Source organism: Pseudophryne corroboree, chromosome 4 (genome assembly GCF_028390025.1).
Source record: "Pseudophryne corroboree isolate aPseCor3 chromosome 4, aPseCor3.hap2, whole genome shotgun sequence".
Taxonomy (NCBI): Eukaryota; Metazoa; Chordata; class Amphibia; order Anura; family Myobatrachidae; genus Pseudophryne; species Pseudophryne corroboree.
The window spans coordinates 19,864,177-19,880,475 of NC_086447.1; the positions used below are offsets into that span (position 1 = coordinate 19,864,177).

At 36.8% G+C, this 16,299-nt stretch overlaps 10 non-coding genes across 10 annotated transcripts; 5 read left to right on the forward strand and 5 right to left on the reverse strand.

Moving 5' to 3' along the window:
• Positions 1 to 717: 717 nt before the first annotated feature.
• TRNAM-CAU (transfer RNA methionine (anticodon CAU)) lies at positions 718 to 789 on the forward strand. The gene has a single exon. It is a non-coding gene; the product is annotated as a tRNA-Met (tRNA).
• A 1,996-nt stretch (positions 790 to 2,785) lies between these two features.
• Positions 2,786 to 2,859, reverse strand: TRNAN-GUU (transfer RNA asparagine (anticodon GUU)). The gene has a single exon. It is a non-coding gene; the product is annotated as a tRNA-Asn (tRNA).
• Positions 2,860 to 3,951: 1,092 nt separating this feature from the next.
• TRNAN-GUU (transfer RNA asparagine (anticodon GUU)) lies at positions 3,952 to 4,025 on the reverse strand. The gene has a single exon. It is a non-coding gene; the product is annotated as a tRNA-Asn (tRNA).
• Positions 4,026 to 4,211: 186 nt separating this feature from the next.
• TRNAM-CAU (transfer RNA methionine (anticodon CAU)) lies at positions 4,212 to 4,283 on the forward strand. The gene has a single exon. It is a non-coding gene; the product is annotated as a tRNA-Met (tRNA).
• A 1,090-nt stretch (positions 4,284 to 5,373) lies between these two features.
• On the forward strand, positions 5,374 to 5,445 carry TRNAM-CAU (transfer RNA methionine (anticodon CAU)). Its single transcript has one exon. It is a non-coding gene; the product is annotated as a tRNA-Met (tRNA).
• Positions 5,446 to 6,535: 1,090 nt separating this feature from the next.
• TRNAM-CAU (transfer RNA methionine (anticodon CAU)) lies at positions 6,536 to 6,607 on the forward strand. The gene has a single exon. It is a non-coding gene; the product is annotated as a tRNA-Met (tRNA).
• Positions 6,608 to 8,604: 1,997 nt separating this feature from the next.
• On the reverse strand, positions 8,605 to 8,678 carry TRNAN-GUU (transfer RNA asparagine (anticodon GUU)). Its single transcript has one exon. It is a non-coding gene; the product is annotated as a tRNA-Asn (tRNA).
• Positions 8,679 to 12,107: 3,429 nt separating this feature from the next.
• On the reverse strand, positions 12,108 to 12,181 carry TRNAN-GUU (transfer RNA asparagine (anticodon GUU)). The gene has a single exon. It is a non-coding gene; the product is annotated as a tRNA-Asn (tRNA).
• A 2,260-nt stretch (positions 12,182 to 14,441) lies between these two features.
• On the reverse strand, positions 14,442 to 14,515 carry TRNAN-GUU (transfer RNA asparagine (anticodon GUU)). Its single transcript has one exon. It is a non-coding gene; the product is annotated as a tRNA-Asn (tRNA).
• Positions 14,516 to 14,701: 186 nt separating this feature from the next.
• Positions 14,702 to 14,773, forward strand: TRNAM-CAU (transfer RNA methionine (anticodon CAU)). Its single transcript has one exon. It is a non-coding gene; the product is annotated as a tRNA-Met (tRNA).
• The last annotated feature ends 1,526 nt before the right edge of the window (positions 14,774 to 16,299 follow it).

Here is a 16,299-nt window from a genome sequence, read left to right on the forward strand (position 1 = left end):
CATTAAACAGATTCCCACTTGAGAAAGCAGCAAGGATGCAGTGAGGTTTATGTTTCCTGGTGTCAACCTGTATTATTTCAGTGGACATTGTAATGAGGATGCATCTTGCTGCCTTTCCAATGAAGCAAGTTTTAATCAGTAATAGGTGAAAAACCATTCCTACAAAGGTGTTAATCAGAGACTTGGCTTTGTGGACACTTTTCAGAGAGCAAATGTGTTAGCATAAAAATAAAGCCATAAAATGGAGAGCTGATTAATCACTCAATTGGATTTCTCTGCCTGCATAATTTTTTTTCTCTGCAACCCCATGCTAAATTGTGCTTCCTGTTTTTTATAAAATGACTTAATCAAATCTGACTGCATCAGAGAAGGCCAGGAACCCTACACTATAAGAGGTGGTTTGAAATTTTGACTAGTCTACTTAAAGATCACCAAAGTTTGATCACAAGGTCAATTACGTCCCTGGGTGGGATTGAACCACCAACCTTTTGGTTAACAGCCGAATGCGCTAACCGATAGCGCCACAGAGACAGCTTGCAAAAGTATGTGCTGACAAAGGCTAAAAAGCATTCATCTAGAAAGTTTCCTAGAAAAAGGTTACAAAGGCAATAATCTGGAGAGTTTTGCAAGATTTTTCTTCCATTGACCAACGAAGAAACACATTGGTACTTTCACATGATGAGTGAGTACTTCAGGATCTCTGACACTTACATGAGAAGCAGAGTGGCGCAGCGGAAGCGTGCTGGGCCCATAACCCAGAGGTCGGTGGATCGAAACCATCCTCTGCTATGTGCATTTATTTTTTTTGTTAATAAAATTCTTCCAAAACTGGAATTGATATTTTGACTCTTTTATTTTTACTTAAAGTACAATAACTTTTAACATTTTAATTTGTTTTAATAGTATATTGACCGCATTGTTTTCTTTCAGAAATCCACTTAATTTTCTTTACCCTATTACTGAAATGGTAATTGACAAAAACAAGCTACATTGTCACCAGAAGAGCAATGCAAAATGTACAATTGATATTTCAAAATCATCTTTCCAGCTTGAATTTCAATGATGCATTGGGGCAACGATTTTGTGAGAAACATCTTCACCCTTAAAGAAAGATTTTCTTAACTTCTTACCTGTGTGCTGATTAGATATCACCTGGTTTTCACATTAAACAGATTCCCACTTGAGAAAGCAGCAAGAATGCAGTGAGGTTTATGTTTCCTGGTGTCAAACTGTATTATTTCAGTGGACATTGTAATGAGGATGCATCTTGCTGCCTTTCCAATGAAGCAAGTTTTAATCAGTAATAGGTGAAAAACCATTCCTACAAAGGTGTTAATCAGAGACTTGCCTTTGTGGACACTTTTCAGAGAGCAAATGTGTTAGCATAAAAATAAAGCCATAAAATGGAGAGCTGATTAATCACTCAATTGGATTTCTCTTCCTGCATATTTTTTTTTCTCTGCAACCCTATGCTAAATTGTGCTTCCTGTTTTTTATAAAATGACTTAATCAAATCTGACTGCATCAGAGAAGGCCAGGTACCCTACACTATAAGAGGTGGTTGAAATTTTGACTTGTCTACTTAAAGATCACCAAAATTTGATCACAAGGTCAATTACGTCCCTGGGTGGGATTGAACCACCAACCTTTCTGTTAACTGCCGAATGCGCTAACCGATTGCGCCACAGAGACAGATTCCAAAAGCATGTGCTGACAAAGGCTAAAAAGCATTCATCTAGAAAGTTTCCTAGAAAAAGGTTAAAAAGGCAATAATCTGGAGAGTTTTGCAAGATTTTTCTTCCATTGACCAACGAAGAAACACATTGGTACTTTCACATGATGAGTGAGTACTTCAGGATCTCTGACACTTACATGAGCAGCAGAGTGGCGCAGCGGAAGCGTGCTGGGCCCATAACCCAGAGGTCGGTGTATCGAAACCATCCTCTGCTATGTCCACTTGTTTTTTTGTTAATTAAATTCTTCCAAAACTGGAATTGATATTTTGACTCTTTTATTTTTACTTAAAGTACAATAACTTTTAACATTTTAATTTGTTTTAATAGTATATTGACAGCATTGTTTTCTTTCAGAAATCCACTTAATTTTCTTTACCCTATTACTGAAATGGTAATTGACAAAAACAAGCTACATTGTCACCAGAAGAGCAATGCAAAATGTACAATTGATATTTCAAAATCATCTTTCCATCTTGAATTTCAATGATGCATTGGGGCAACGATTTTGTGAGAAACATCTTCACCCTTAAAGAAAGAGTATCTTAACTTCTTACCTGTGTGCTGATTAGATATCACCTGGTTTTCACATTAAACAGATTCCCACTTGAGAAAGCAGCAAGGATGCAGTGAGGTTTATGTTTCCTGGTGTCAACCTGTATTATTTCAGTGGACATTGTAATGAGGATGCATCTTGCTGCCTTTCCAATGAAGCAAGTTTTAATCAGTAATAGGTGAAAAACCATTCCTACAAAGGTGTTAATCAGAGACTTGGCTTTGTGGACACTTTTCAGAGAGCAAATGTGTTAGCATAAAAATAAAGCCATAAAATGGAGAGCTGATTAATCACTCAATTGGATTTCTCTGCCTGCATCATTTTTTTTCTCTGCAACCCCATGCTAAATTGTGCTTCCTGTTTTTTATAAAATGACTTAATCAAATCTGACTCTGATTGCATCAGAGAAGGCCAGGTACCCTACACTATAAGAGGTGGTTTGAAATTTTGACTTGTCTACTTAAAGATCACCAAAATTTGATCACAAGGTCAATTACGTCCCTGGGTGGGATTGAACCACCAACCTTTCGGTTAACAGCCGAATGCGCTAACCGATTGCGCCACAGAGACTGATTGCAAAAGCATGTGCTGACAAAGGCTAAAAAGCATTCATCTAGAAAGTTTCCTAGAAAAAGGTTAAAAAGGCAATAATCTGGAGAGTTTTGCAAGATTTTTCTTCCATTGACCAACGAAGAAACACATTGGTACTTTCACATGATGAGTGAGTACTTCAGGATCTCTGACACTTACATGAGCAGCAGAGTGGCGCAGTGGAAGCGTGCTGGGCCCATAACCGAGAGGTCTGTGGATCGAAACCATCCTCTGCTACGTGCACTTATTTTTTTGTTAATTAAATTCTTCCAAAACTGGAATTGATATTTTGACTCTTTTATTTTTACTTAAAGTACAATAACTTTTAACATTTTAATTTGTTTTAATAGTATATTGACAGCATTGTTTTCTTTCAGAAATCCACTTAATTTTCTTTACCCTATTACTGAAATGGTAATTGACAAAAACAAGCTACATTGTCACCAGAAGAGCAATGCAAAATGTACAATTGATATTTCAAAATCATCTTTCCAGCTTGAATTTCAATGATGCATTGGGGCAACGATTTTGTGAGAAACATCTTCACCCTTAAAGAAAGATTTTCTTAACTTCTTACCTGTGTGCTGATTAGATATCACCTGGTTTTCACATTAAACAGATTCCCACTTGAGAAAGCAGCAAGGATGCAGTGAGGTTTATGTTTCCTGGTGTCAAACTGTATTATTTCAGTGGACATTGTAATGAGGATGCATCTTGCTGCCTTTCCAATGAAGCACGTTTTAATCAGTAATAGGTGAAAAACCATTCCAACAAAGGTGTTAATCAGAGACTTGGCTTTGTGGACACTTTTCAGAGAGCAAATGTGTTAGCATAAAAATAAAGCCATAAAATGGAGAGCTGATTAATCACTCAATTGGATTTCTCTGCCTGCATATTTTTTTTCTCTGCAACCCCATGCTAAATTGTGCTTCCTGTTTTTTATAAAATGACTTAATCAAATCTGACTCTGATTGCATCAGAGAAGGCCAGGTACCCTACACTATAAGAGGTGGTTTGAAATTTTGACTTGTCTACTTAAAGATCAGCAAAATTTGATCACAAGGTCAATTACGTCCCTGGGTGGTATTGAACCACCAGCCTTTCGGTTAACAGCCGAATGCGCTAACCGATTGCACCACAGAGACAACTTGCAAAAGCATGTACTAACAAAGGCTAAAAAGCATTCATCTAGAAAGTTTCCTAGAAAAAGGTTAAAAAGGCAATAATCTGGAGAGTTTTGCAAGATTTTTCTTCCATTGACCAACGAAGAAACACATTGGTACTTTCACATGATGAGTGAGTACTTCAGGATCTCTGACACTTACATGAGAAGCAGAGTGGCGCAGCGGAAGCGTGCTGGGCCCATAACCCAGAGGTCGGTGGATCGAAACCATCCTCTGCTATGTGCATTTATTTTTTTTGTTAATAAAATTCTTCCAAAACTGGAATTGATATTTTGACTCTTTTATTTTTACTTAAAGTACAATAACTTTTAACATTTTAATTTGTTTTAATAGTATATTGACCGCATTGTTTTCTTTCAGAAATCCACTTAATTTTCTTTACCCTATTACTGAAATGGTAATTGACAAAAACAAGCTACATTGTCACCAGAAGAGCAATGCAAAATGTACAATTGATATTTCAAAATCATCTTTCCAGCTTGAATTTCAATGATGCATTGGGGCAACGATTTTGTGAGAAACATCTTCACCCTTAAAGAAAGATTTTCTTAACTTCTTACCTGTGTGCTGATTAGATATCACCTGGTTTTCACATTAAACAGATTCCCACTTGAGAAAGCAGCAAGGATGCAGTGAGGTTTATGTTTCCTGGTGTCAACCTGTATTATTTCAGTGGACATTGTAATGAGGATGCATCTTGCTGCCTTTCCAATGAAGCAAGTTTTAATCAGTAATAGGTGAAAAACCATTCCTACAAAGGTGTTAATCAGAGACTTGGCTTTGTGGACACTTTTCAGAGAGCAAATGTGTTAGCATAAAAATAAAGCCATAAAATGGAGAGCTGATTAATCACTCAATTGGATTTCTCTGCCTGCATAATTTTTTTTCTCTGCAACCCCATGCTAAATTGTGCTTCCTGTTTTTTATAAAATGACTTAATCAAATCTGACTGCATCAGAGAAGGCCAGGAACCCTACACTATAAGAGGTGGTTTGAAATTTTGACTAGTCTACTTAAAGATCACCAAAGTTTGATCACAAGGTCAATTACGTCCCTGGGTGGGATTGAACCACCAACCTTTCGGTTAACAGCCGAATGCGCTAACCGATAGCGCCACAGAGACAGCTTGCAAAAGTATGTGCTGACAAAGGCTAAAAAGCATTCATCTAGAAAGTTTCCTAGAAAAAGGTTACAAAGGCAATAATCTGGAGAGTTTTGCAAGATTTTTCTTCCATTGACCAACGAAGAAACACATTGGTACTTTCACATGATGAGTGAGTACTTCAGGATCTCTGACACTTACATGAGAAGCAGAGTGGCGCAGCGGAAGCGTGCTGGGCCCATAACCCAGAGGTCGGTGGATCGAAACCATCCTCTGCTATGTGCATTTATTTTTTTTGTTAATAAAATTCTTCCAAAACTGGAATTGATATTTTGACTCTTTTATTTTTACTTAAAGTACAATAACTTTTAACATTTTAATTTGTTTTAATAGTATATTGACCGCATTGTTTTCTTTCAGAAATCCACTTAATTTTCTTTACCCTATTACTGAAATGGTAATTGACAAAAACAAGCTACATTGTCACCAGAAGAGCAATGCAAAATGTACAATTGATATTTCAAAATCATCTTTCCAGCTTGAATTTCAATGATGCATTGGGGCAACGATTTTGTGAGAAACATCTTCACCCTTAAAGAAAGATTTTCTTAACTTCTTACCTGTGTGCTGATTAGATATCACCTGGTTTTCACATTAAACAGATTCCCACTTGAGAAAGCAGCAAGGATGCAGTGAGGTTTATGTTTCCTGGTGTCAACCTGTATTATTTCAGTGGACATTGTAATGAGGATGCATCTTGCTGCCTTTCCAATGAAGCAAGTTTTAATCAGTAATAGGTGAAAAACCATTCCTACAAAGGTGTTAATCAGAGACTTGGCTTTGTGGACACTTTTCAGAGAGCAAATGTGTTAGCATAAAAATAAAGCCATAAAATGGAGAGCTCATTAATCACTCAATTGGATTTCTCTGCCTGCATAATTTTTTTTCTCTGCAACCCCATGCTAAATTGTGCTTCCTGTTTTTTATAAAATGATTTAATCAAATCTGACTGCATCAGAGAAGGCCAGGAACCCTACACTATAAGAGGTGGTTTGAAATTTTGACTAGTCTACTTAAAGATCACCAAAGTTTGATCACAAGGTCAATTACGTCCCTGGGTGGGATTGAACCACCAACCTTTCGGTTAACAGCCGAATGCGCTAACCGATAGCGCCACAGAGACAGCTTGCAAAAGTTTGTGCTGACAAAGGCTAAAAAGCATTCATCTAGAAAGTTTCCTAGAAAAAGGTTACAAAGGCAATAATCTGGAGAGTTTTGCAAGATTTTTCTTCCATTGACCAACGAAGAAACACATTGGTACTTTCACATGATGAGTGAGTACTTCAGGATCTCTGACACTTACATGAGAAGCAGAGTGGCGCAGCGGAAGCGTGCTGGGCCCATAACCCAGAGGTCGGTGGATCGAAACCATCCTCTGCTATGTGCATTTATTTTTTTTGTTAATAAAATTCTTCCAAAACTGGAATTGATATTTTGACTCTTTTATTTTTACTTAAAGTACAATAACTTTTAACATTTTAATTTGTTTTAATAGTATATTGACAGCATTGTTTTCTTTCAGAAATCCACTTAATTTTCTTTACCCTATTACAGAAATGGTAATTGACAAAAACAAGCTACATTGTCACCAGAAGAGCAATGCAAAATGTACAATTGATATTTCAAAATCATCTTTCCATCTTGAATTTCAATGATGCATTGGGGCAACGATTTTGTGAGAAACATCTACACCCTTAAAGAAAGAGTATCTTAACTTCTTACCTGTGTGCTGATTAGATATCACCTGGTTTTCACATTAAACAGATTCCCACTTGAGAAAGCAGCAAGGATGCAGTGAGGTTTATGTTTCCTGGTGTCAACCTGTATTATTTCAGTGGACATTGTAATGAGGATGCATCTTGCTGCCTTTCCAATGAAGCAAGTTTTAATCAGTAATAGGTGAAAAACCATTCCTACAAAGGTGTTAATCAGAGACTTGGCTTTGTGGACACTTTTCAGAGAGCAAATGTGTTAGCATAAAAATAAAGCCATAAAATGGAGAGCTGATTAATCACTCAATTGGATTTCTCTGCCTGCATCATTTTTTTTCTCTGCAACCCCATGCTAAATTGTGCTTCCTGTTTTTTATAAAATGACTTAATCAAATCTGACTCTGATTGCATCAGAGAAGGCCAGGTACCCTACACTATAAGAGGTGGTTTGAAATTTTGACTTGTCTACTTAAAGATCACCAAAATTTGATCACAAGGTCAATTACGTCCCTGGGTGGGATTGAACCACCAACCTTTCGCTTAAAAGCCGAATGCGCTAACCGATTGCGCCACAGAGACAGATTGCAAAAGCATGTACTGACAAAGGCTAAAAAGCATTCATCTAGAAAGTTTCCTAGAAAAAGGTTAAAAAGGCAATAATCTGGAGAGTTTTGCAAGATTTTTCTTCCATTGACCAACGAAGAAACACATTGGTACTTTCACATGATGAGTGAGTACTTCAGGATCTCTGACACTTACATGAGCAGCAGAGTGGCGCAGTGGAAGCGTGCTGGGCCCATGACCGAGAGGTCGGTGGATCGAAACCATCCTCTGCTATGTGCACTTATTTTTTTGTTAATTAAATTCTTCCAAAACTGGAATTGATATTTTGACTCTTTTATTTTTACTTAAAGTACAATAACTTTTAACATTTTAATTTGTTTTAATAGTATATTGACAGCATTGTTTTCTTTCAGAAATCCACTTAATTTTCTTTACCCTATTACTGAAATGGTAATTGACAAAAACAAGCTACATTGTCACCAGAAGAGCAATGCAAAATGTACAATTGATATTTCAAAATCATCTTTCCATCTTGAATTTCAATGATGCATTGGGGCAACGATTTTGTGAGAAACATCTTCACCCTTAAAGAAAGATTATCTTAACTTCTTACCTGTGTGCTGATTAGATATCACCTGGTTTTCACATTAAACAGATTCCCACTTGAGAAAGCAGCAAGGATGCAGTGAGGTTTATGTTTCCTGGTGTCAACCTGTATTATTTCAGTGGACATTGTAATGAGGATGCATCTTGCTGCCTTTCCAATGAAGCAAGTTTTAATCAGTAATAGGTGAAAAACCTTTCCTACAAAGGTGTTAATCAGAGACTTGGCTTTGTGGACACTTTTCAGAGAGCAAATGTGTTAGCATAAAAATAAAGCCATAAAATGGAGAGCTGATTAATCACTCAATTGGATTTCTCTGCCTGCATCATTTTTTTTCTCTGCAACCCCATGCTAAATTGTGCTTCCTGTTTTTTATAAAATGACTTAATCAAATCTGACTGCATCAGAGAAGGCCAGGTACCCTACACTATAAGAGGTGGTTTGAAATTTTGACTTGTCTACTTAAAGATCACCAAAATTTGATCACAAGGTCAATTACGTCCCTGGGTGGGATTGAACCACCAACCTTTCGGTTAACAGCCGAATGCGCTAACCGATTGCGCCACAGAGACAGATTGCAAAAGCTTGTGCTGACAAAGGCTAAAAAGCATTCATCTAGAAAGTTTCCTAGAAAAAGGTTAAAAAGGCAATAATCTGGAGAGTTTTGCAAGATTTTTCTTCCATTGACCAACGAAGAAACACATTGGTACTTTCACATGATGAGTGAGTACTTCAGGATCTCTGACACTTACATGAGCAGCAGAGTGGCGCAGTGGAAGCGTGCTGGGCCCATAACCGAGAGGTCGGTGGATCGAAACCATACTCTGCTACGTGCACTTATTTTTTTTGTTAATTAAATTCTTCCAAAACTGGAATTGATATTTTGACTCTTTTATTTTTACTTAAAGTACAATAACTTTTAACATTTTAATTTGTTTTAATAGTATATTGACAGCATTGTTTTCTTTCAGAAATCCACGTAATTTTCTTTACCCTATTACTGAAATGGTAATTGACAAAAACAAGCTACATTGTCACCAGAAGAGCAATGCAAAATGTACAATTGATATTTCAAAATCATCTTTCCATCTTGAATTTCAATGATGCATTGGGGCAACGATTTTGTGAGAAACATCTTCACCCTTAAAGAAAGATTATCTTAACTTCTTACCTGTGTGCTGATTAGATATCACCTGGTTTTCACATTAAACAGATTCCCACTTGAGAAAGCAGCAAGGATGCAGTGAGGTTTATGTTTCCTGGTGTCAACCTGTATTATTTCAGTGGACATTGTAATGAGGATGCATCTTGCTGCCTTTCCAATGAAGCAAGTTTTAATCAGTAATAGGTGAAAAACCATTCCTACAAAGGTGTTAATCAGAGACTTGGCTTTGTGGACACTTTTCAGAGAGCAAATGTGTTAGCATAAAAATAAAGCCATAAAATGGAGAGCTGATTAATCACTCAATTGGATTTCTCTGCCTGCATCATTTTTTTTCTCTGCAACCCCATGCTAAATTGTGCTTCCTGTTTTTTATAAAATGACTTAATCAAATCTGACTATGATTGCATCAGAGAAAGCCAGGTACCCTACACTATAAGAGGTGGTTTGAAATTTTGACTTGTCTACTTAAAGATCACCAAAATTTGATCACAAGGTCAATTACGTCCCTGGGTGGGATTGAACCACCAACCTTTCGCTTAACAGCCGAATGCGCTAACCGATTGCGCCACAGAGACAGATTGCAAAAGCATGTGCTGACAAAGGCTAAAAAGCATTCATCTAGAAAGTTTCCTAGAAAAAGGTTAAAAAGGCAATAATCTGGAGAGTTTTGCAAGATTTTTCTTCCATTGACCAACGAAGAAACACATTGGTACTTTCACATGATGAGTGAGTACTTCAGGATCTCTGACACTTACATGAGCAGCAGAGTGGCGCAGTGGAAGCGTGCTGGGCCCATAACCGAGAGGTCGGTGGATCGAAACCATCCTCTGCTATGTGAACTTATTTTTTTGTTAATTAAATTCTTCCAAAACTGGAATTGATATTTTGACTCTTTTATTTTTACTTAAAGTAAAATAACTTTTAACATTTTAATTTGTTTTAATAGTATATTGACAGCATTGTTTTCTTTCAGAAATCCACTAAATTTTCTTTACCCTATTACTGAAATGGTAATTGACAAAAACAAGCTACATTGTCACCAGAAGAGCAATGCAAAATGTACAATTGATATTTCAAAATCATCTTTCCATCTTGAATTTCAATGATGCATTGGGGCAACGATTTTGTGAGAAACATCTTCACCCTTAAAGAAAGAGTATCTTAACTTCTTACCTGTGTGCTGATTAGATATCACCTGGTTTTCACATTAAACAGATTCCCACTTGAGAAAGCAGCAAGGATGCAGTGAGGTTTATGTTTCCTGGTGTCAACCTGTATTATTTCAGTGGACATTGTAATGAGGATGCATCTTGCTGCCTTTCCAATGAAGCAAGTTTTAATCAGTAATAGGTGAAAAACCATTCCTACAAAGGTGTTAATCAGAGACTTGGCTTTGTGGACACTTTTCAGAGAGCAAATGTGTTAGCATAAAAATAAAGCCATAAAATGGAGAGCTGATTAATCACTCAATTGGATTTCTCTGCCTGCATCATTTTTTTTCTCTGCAACCCCATGCTAAATTGTGCTTCCTGTTTTTTATAAAATGACTTAATCAAATCTGACTCTGATTGCATCAGAGAAGGCCAGGTACCCTACACTATAAGAGGTGGTTTGAAATTTTGACTTGTCTACTCAAAGATCACCAAAATTTGATCACAAGGTCAATTACGTCCCTGGGTGGGATTGAACCACCAACCTTTCGCTTAACAGCCGAATGCGCTAACCGATTGCGCCACAGAGACAGATTGCAAAAGCATGTGCTGACAAAGGCTAAAAAGCATTCATCTAGAAAGTTTCCTAGAAAAAGGTTAAAAAGGCAATAATCTGGAGAGTTTTGCAAGATTTTTCTTCCATTGACCAACGAAGAAACACATTGGTACTTTCACATGATGAGTGAGTACTTCAGGATCTCTGACACTTACATGAGCAGCAGAGTGGCGCAGTGGAAGCGTGCTGGGCCCATAACCGAGAGGTCGGTGGATCGAAACCATCCTCTGCTATGTGCACTTATTTTTTTTGTTAATTAAATTCTTCCAAAACTGGAATTGATATTTTGACTCTTTTATTTTTACTTAAAGTACAATAACTTTTAACATTTTAATTTGTTTTAATAGTATATTGACAGCATTGTTTTCTTTCAGAAATCCACTTAATTTTCTTTACCCTATTACTGAAATGGTAATTGACAAAAACAAGCTACATTGTCACCAGAAGAGCAATGCAAAATGTACAATTGATATTTCAAAATCATCTTTCCATCTTGAATTTCAATGATGCATTGGGGCAACGATTTTGTGAGAAACATCTTCACCCTTAAAGAAAGATTATCTTAACTTCTTACCTGTGTGCTGATTAGATATCACCTGGTTTTCACATTAAACAGATTCCCACTTGAGAAAGCAGCAAGGATGCAGTGAGGTTTATGTTTCCGGGTGTCAACCTGTATTATTTCAGTGGACATTGTAATGAGGATGCATCTTGCTGCCTTTCCAATGAAGCAAGTTTTAATCAGTAATAGGTGAAAAACCATTCCTACAAAGGTGTTAATCAGAGACTTGGCTTTGTGGACACTTTTCAGAGAGCAAATGTGTTAGCATAAAAATAAAGCCATAAAATGGAGAGCTGATTAATCACTCAATTGGATTTCTCTGCCTGCATCATTTTTTTTCTCTGCAACCCCATGCTAAATTGTGCTTCCTGTTTTTTATAAAATGACTTAATCAAATCTGACTATGATTGCATCAGAGAAGGCCAGGTACCCTACACTATAAGAGGTGGTTTGAAATTTTGACTTGTCTACTTAAAGATCACCAAAATTTGATCACAAGGTCAATTACGTCCCTGGGTGGGATTGAACCACCAACCTTTCGGTTAACAGCTGAATGCGCTAACCGATTGCGCCACAGAGACAGATTGCAAAAGCATGTGCTGACAAAGGCTAAAAAGCATTCATCTAGAAAGTTTCCTAGAAAAAGGTTAAAAAGGCAATAATCTGGAGAGTTTTGCAAGATTTTTCTTCCATTGACCAACGAAGAAACACATTGGTACTTTCACATGATGAGTGAGTACTTCAGGATCTCTGACACTTACTTGAGCAGCAGAGTGGTGCAGTGGAAGCGTGCTGGGCCCATAACGGAGAGGTCGGTGGATCGAAACCATCCTCTGCTATGTGCACTTATTTTTTTGTTAATTAAATTCTTCCAAAACTGGAATTGATATTTTGACTCTTTTATTTTAACTTAAAGTACAATAACTTTTAACATTTTAATTTGTTTTAATAGTATATTGACAGCATTGTTTTCTTTCAGAAATCCACTTAATTTTCTTTACCCTATTACTGAAATGGTAATTGACAAAAACAAGCTACATTGTCACCAGAAGAGCAATGCAAAATGTACAATTGATATTTCAAAATCATCTTTCCAGCTTGAATTTCAATGATGCATTGGGGCAACGATTTTGTGAGAAACATCTTCACCCTTAAAGAAAGATTTTCTTAACTTCTTACCTGTGTGCTGATTAGATATCACCTGGTTTTCACATTAAACAGATTCCCACTTGAGAAAGCAGCAAGGATGCATTGAGGTTTATGTTTCCTGGTGTCAACCTGTATTATTTCAGTGGACATTGTAATGAGGATGCATCTTGCTGCCTTTCCAATGAAGCAAGTTTTAATCAGTAATAGGTGAAAAACCATTCCTACAAAGGTGTTAATCAGAGACTTGGCTTTGTGGACACTTTTCAAAGAGCAAATGTGTTAGCATAAAAATAAAGCCATAAAATGGAGAGCTGATTAATCACTCAATTGGATTTCTCTGCCTGCATAATTTTTTTTCTCTGCAACCCCATGCTAAATTGTGCTTCCTGTTTTTTATAAAATGACTTAATCAAATATGACTCTGATTGCATCAGAGAAGGCCAGGTACCCTACACTATAAGAGGTGGTTTGAAATTTTGACTTGTCTACTTAAAGATCACCAAAATTTGATCACACGGTCAATAACATCCCTGGGTGGGATTGAACCACCAACCTTTAGGTTAACAGCCGAATGCACTTACCGATTGCGCCACAGAGACAGCTTGCAAAAGTATGTACTGACAAAGGCTAAAAAGCATTCATCTAGAAAGTTTCCTAGAAAAAGGTTAAAAAGGCAATAATCTGGAGAGTTTTGCAAGATTTTTCTTCCATTGACCAACGAAGAAACACATTGGTACTTTCACATGATGAGTGAGTACTTCAGGATCTCTGACACTAACATGAGCAGCAGAGTGGCACAGCGGAAGCGTGCTGGGCCCATAACCCAGAGGTCGATGGATCGAAACCATCCTCTGCTATGTGCACTTATTTTTTTGTTAATTAAATTCTTCCAAAACTGGGATTGATATTTTGACTCTTTTATTTTTACTTAAAGTACAATAACTTTTAACATTTTAATTTGTTTTAATAGTATATTGACAGCATTGTTTTCTTTCAGAAATCCACTTAATTTTCTTTACCCTATTACTGAAATGGTAATTGACAAAAACAAGCTACATTGTCACCAGAAGAGCAATGCAAAATGTACAATTGATATTTCAAAATCATCTTTCCAGCTTGAATTTCAATGATGCATTGGGGCAAAGATTTTGTGAGAAACATCTTCACCCTTAAAGAAAGATTTTCTTAACTTCTTACCTGTGTGCTGATTAGATATCACCTGGTTTTCACATTAAACAGATTCCCACTTGAGAAAGCAGCAAAGATGCAGGGAGGTTTATGTTTCCTGGTATCAACCTGTATTATTTCAGTGGATATTGCAATGAGGATGCATCTTGCTGCCTTTCCAATGAAGCAAGTTTTAATCAGTAATAGGTGAAAAACCATTCCTACAAAGGTGTTAATCAGAGACTTGGCTTTGTGGACACTTTTCAGAGAGCAAATGTGTTAACATAAAAATAAAGCCATAAAATGGAGAGCTGATTAATCACTCAATTGGATTTCTCTGCCTGCATAATTTTTTTTCTCTGCAACCCCATGCTAAATTGTGCTTCCTGTTTTTTATAAAATGACTTAATCAAATCTGACTCTGATTGCATCAGAGAAGGCCAGGTACCCTACACTATAAGAGGTGGTTTGAAATTTTGACTTGTCTACTTAAAGATCACCAAAATTTGATCACAAGGTTAATTACGTCCCTGGGTGGGATTGAACCACCAACCTTTCGGTTAACAGCCGAACGTGCTAACCAATTGCACCACAGAGACAGCTTGCAAAAGCATGTACTGACAAAGGCTAAAAAGCATTCATCTAGAAAGTTTCCAAGAAAAAGGTTAAAAAGGCAATAATCTGGAGAGTTTTGCAAGATTTTTCTTCCATTGACCAACGAAGAAACACATTGGTACTTTCACATGATGAGTGAGTACTTCAGGATCTCTTACACTTACATGAGCAGCGGAGTGGCGCAGCGGAAGCGTGCTGGGCCCATAACCCAGAGGTCGATGGATCGAAACCATCCTCTGCTATGTGCACTTACTTTTTTGTTAATTAAATTCTTCCAAAACTGGGATTGATATTTTGACTCTTTTATTTTTACTTAAAGTACAATAACTTTTAACATTTTAATTTGTTTTAATAGTATATTGACAGCATTGTTTTCTTTCAGAAATCCACTTAATTTTCTTTACCCTATTACTGAAATGGTAATTGACAAAAACAAGCTACATTGTCACCAGAAGAGCAATGCAAAATGTACAATTGATATTTCAAAATCATCTTTCCAGCTTGAATTTCAATGATGCATTGGGGCAATGATTTTGTGAGAAACATCTTCACCCTTAAATAAAGATTTTCTTAACTTCTTACCTGTGTGCTGATTAGATATCACCTGGTTTTCACATTAAACAGATTCACACTTGAGAAAGCAGCAAGGATGCAGTGAGGTTTATGTTTCCTGGTGTCAACCTGTATTATTTCAGTGGATATTGTAATGAGGATGCATCTTGCTGCCTTTCCAATGAAGCAAGTTTTAATCAGTAATAGGTGAAAAACCATTCCTACAAAGGTGTTAATCAGAGACTTGGCTTTGTGGACACTTTTCAGAGAGCAAATGTGTTAGCATAAAAATAAAGCCATAAAATGGAGAGCTGATTAATCACTCAATTGGATTTCTCTGCCTGCATCATTTTTTTTCTCTGCAACCCCATGCTCAATTGTGCTTCCTGTTTTTTATAAAATGACTTAATCAAATCTGACTCTGATTGCATCAGAGAAGGCCAGGTACCCTACACTATAAGAGGTGGTTTGAAATTTTGACTTGTCTACTTAAAGATCACCAAAATTTGATCACAAGGTCAATTACATCCATGGGCGGGTTTGAACCACCAAACTTTCGGTTAACAGCCAAACACGCTAACCGATTGCGCCACAGAGACAGCTTGCAAAAGCATGTACTGACAAAGGCTAAAAAGCATTCATCTAGAAAGTTTCCTAGAACAAGGTTAAAAAGGCAATAATCTTGAGTTTTGCAAGATTTTTCTTCCATTGACCAACGAAGAAACACATTGGTACTTCCACATGATGAGTGAGTACTTCAGGATCTCTTACTCTTACATGAGCAGCAGAGTGGCGTTACGGAAGTGTGCTGGGCCCAAACCCAGAGGTCGATGGATCGAAACCATCCTCTGCTATGTGCACTTACTTTTTTGTTAATTAAATTCTTCCAAAACTGGGATTGATATTTTGACTCTTTTGTTTTTACTTAAACTACAATAATTTTTAACATTTTAATTTGTTTTAATAGTATATTGACAGCATTGTTTTCTTTCAGAAATCCACTTAATTTTATTTACCCTATTACTGAAATGGTAATTGACAAAAACAAGCTACATTGTCACCAGAAGAGCAATGCAAAATGTACAATTGATATTTCAAAATCATCTTTCCAGCTTGAATTTCAATGATGCATTGGGGCAACGATTTTGTGAGAAACATCTTCACCCTTAAAGAAAGATTTTCTTAACTTCTTACCTGTGTGCTGATTAGATATCAC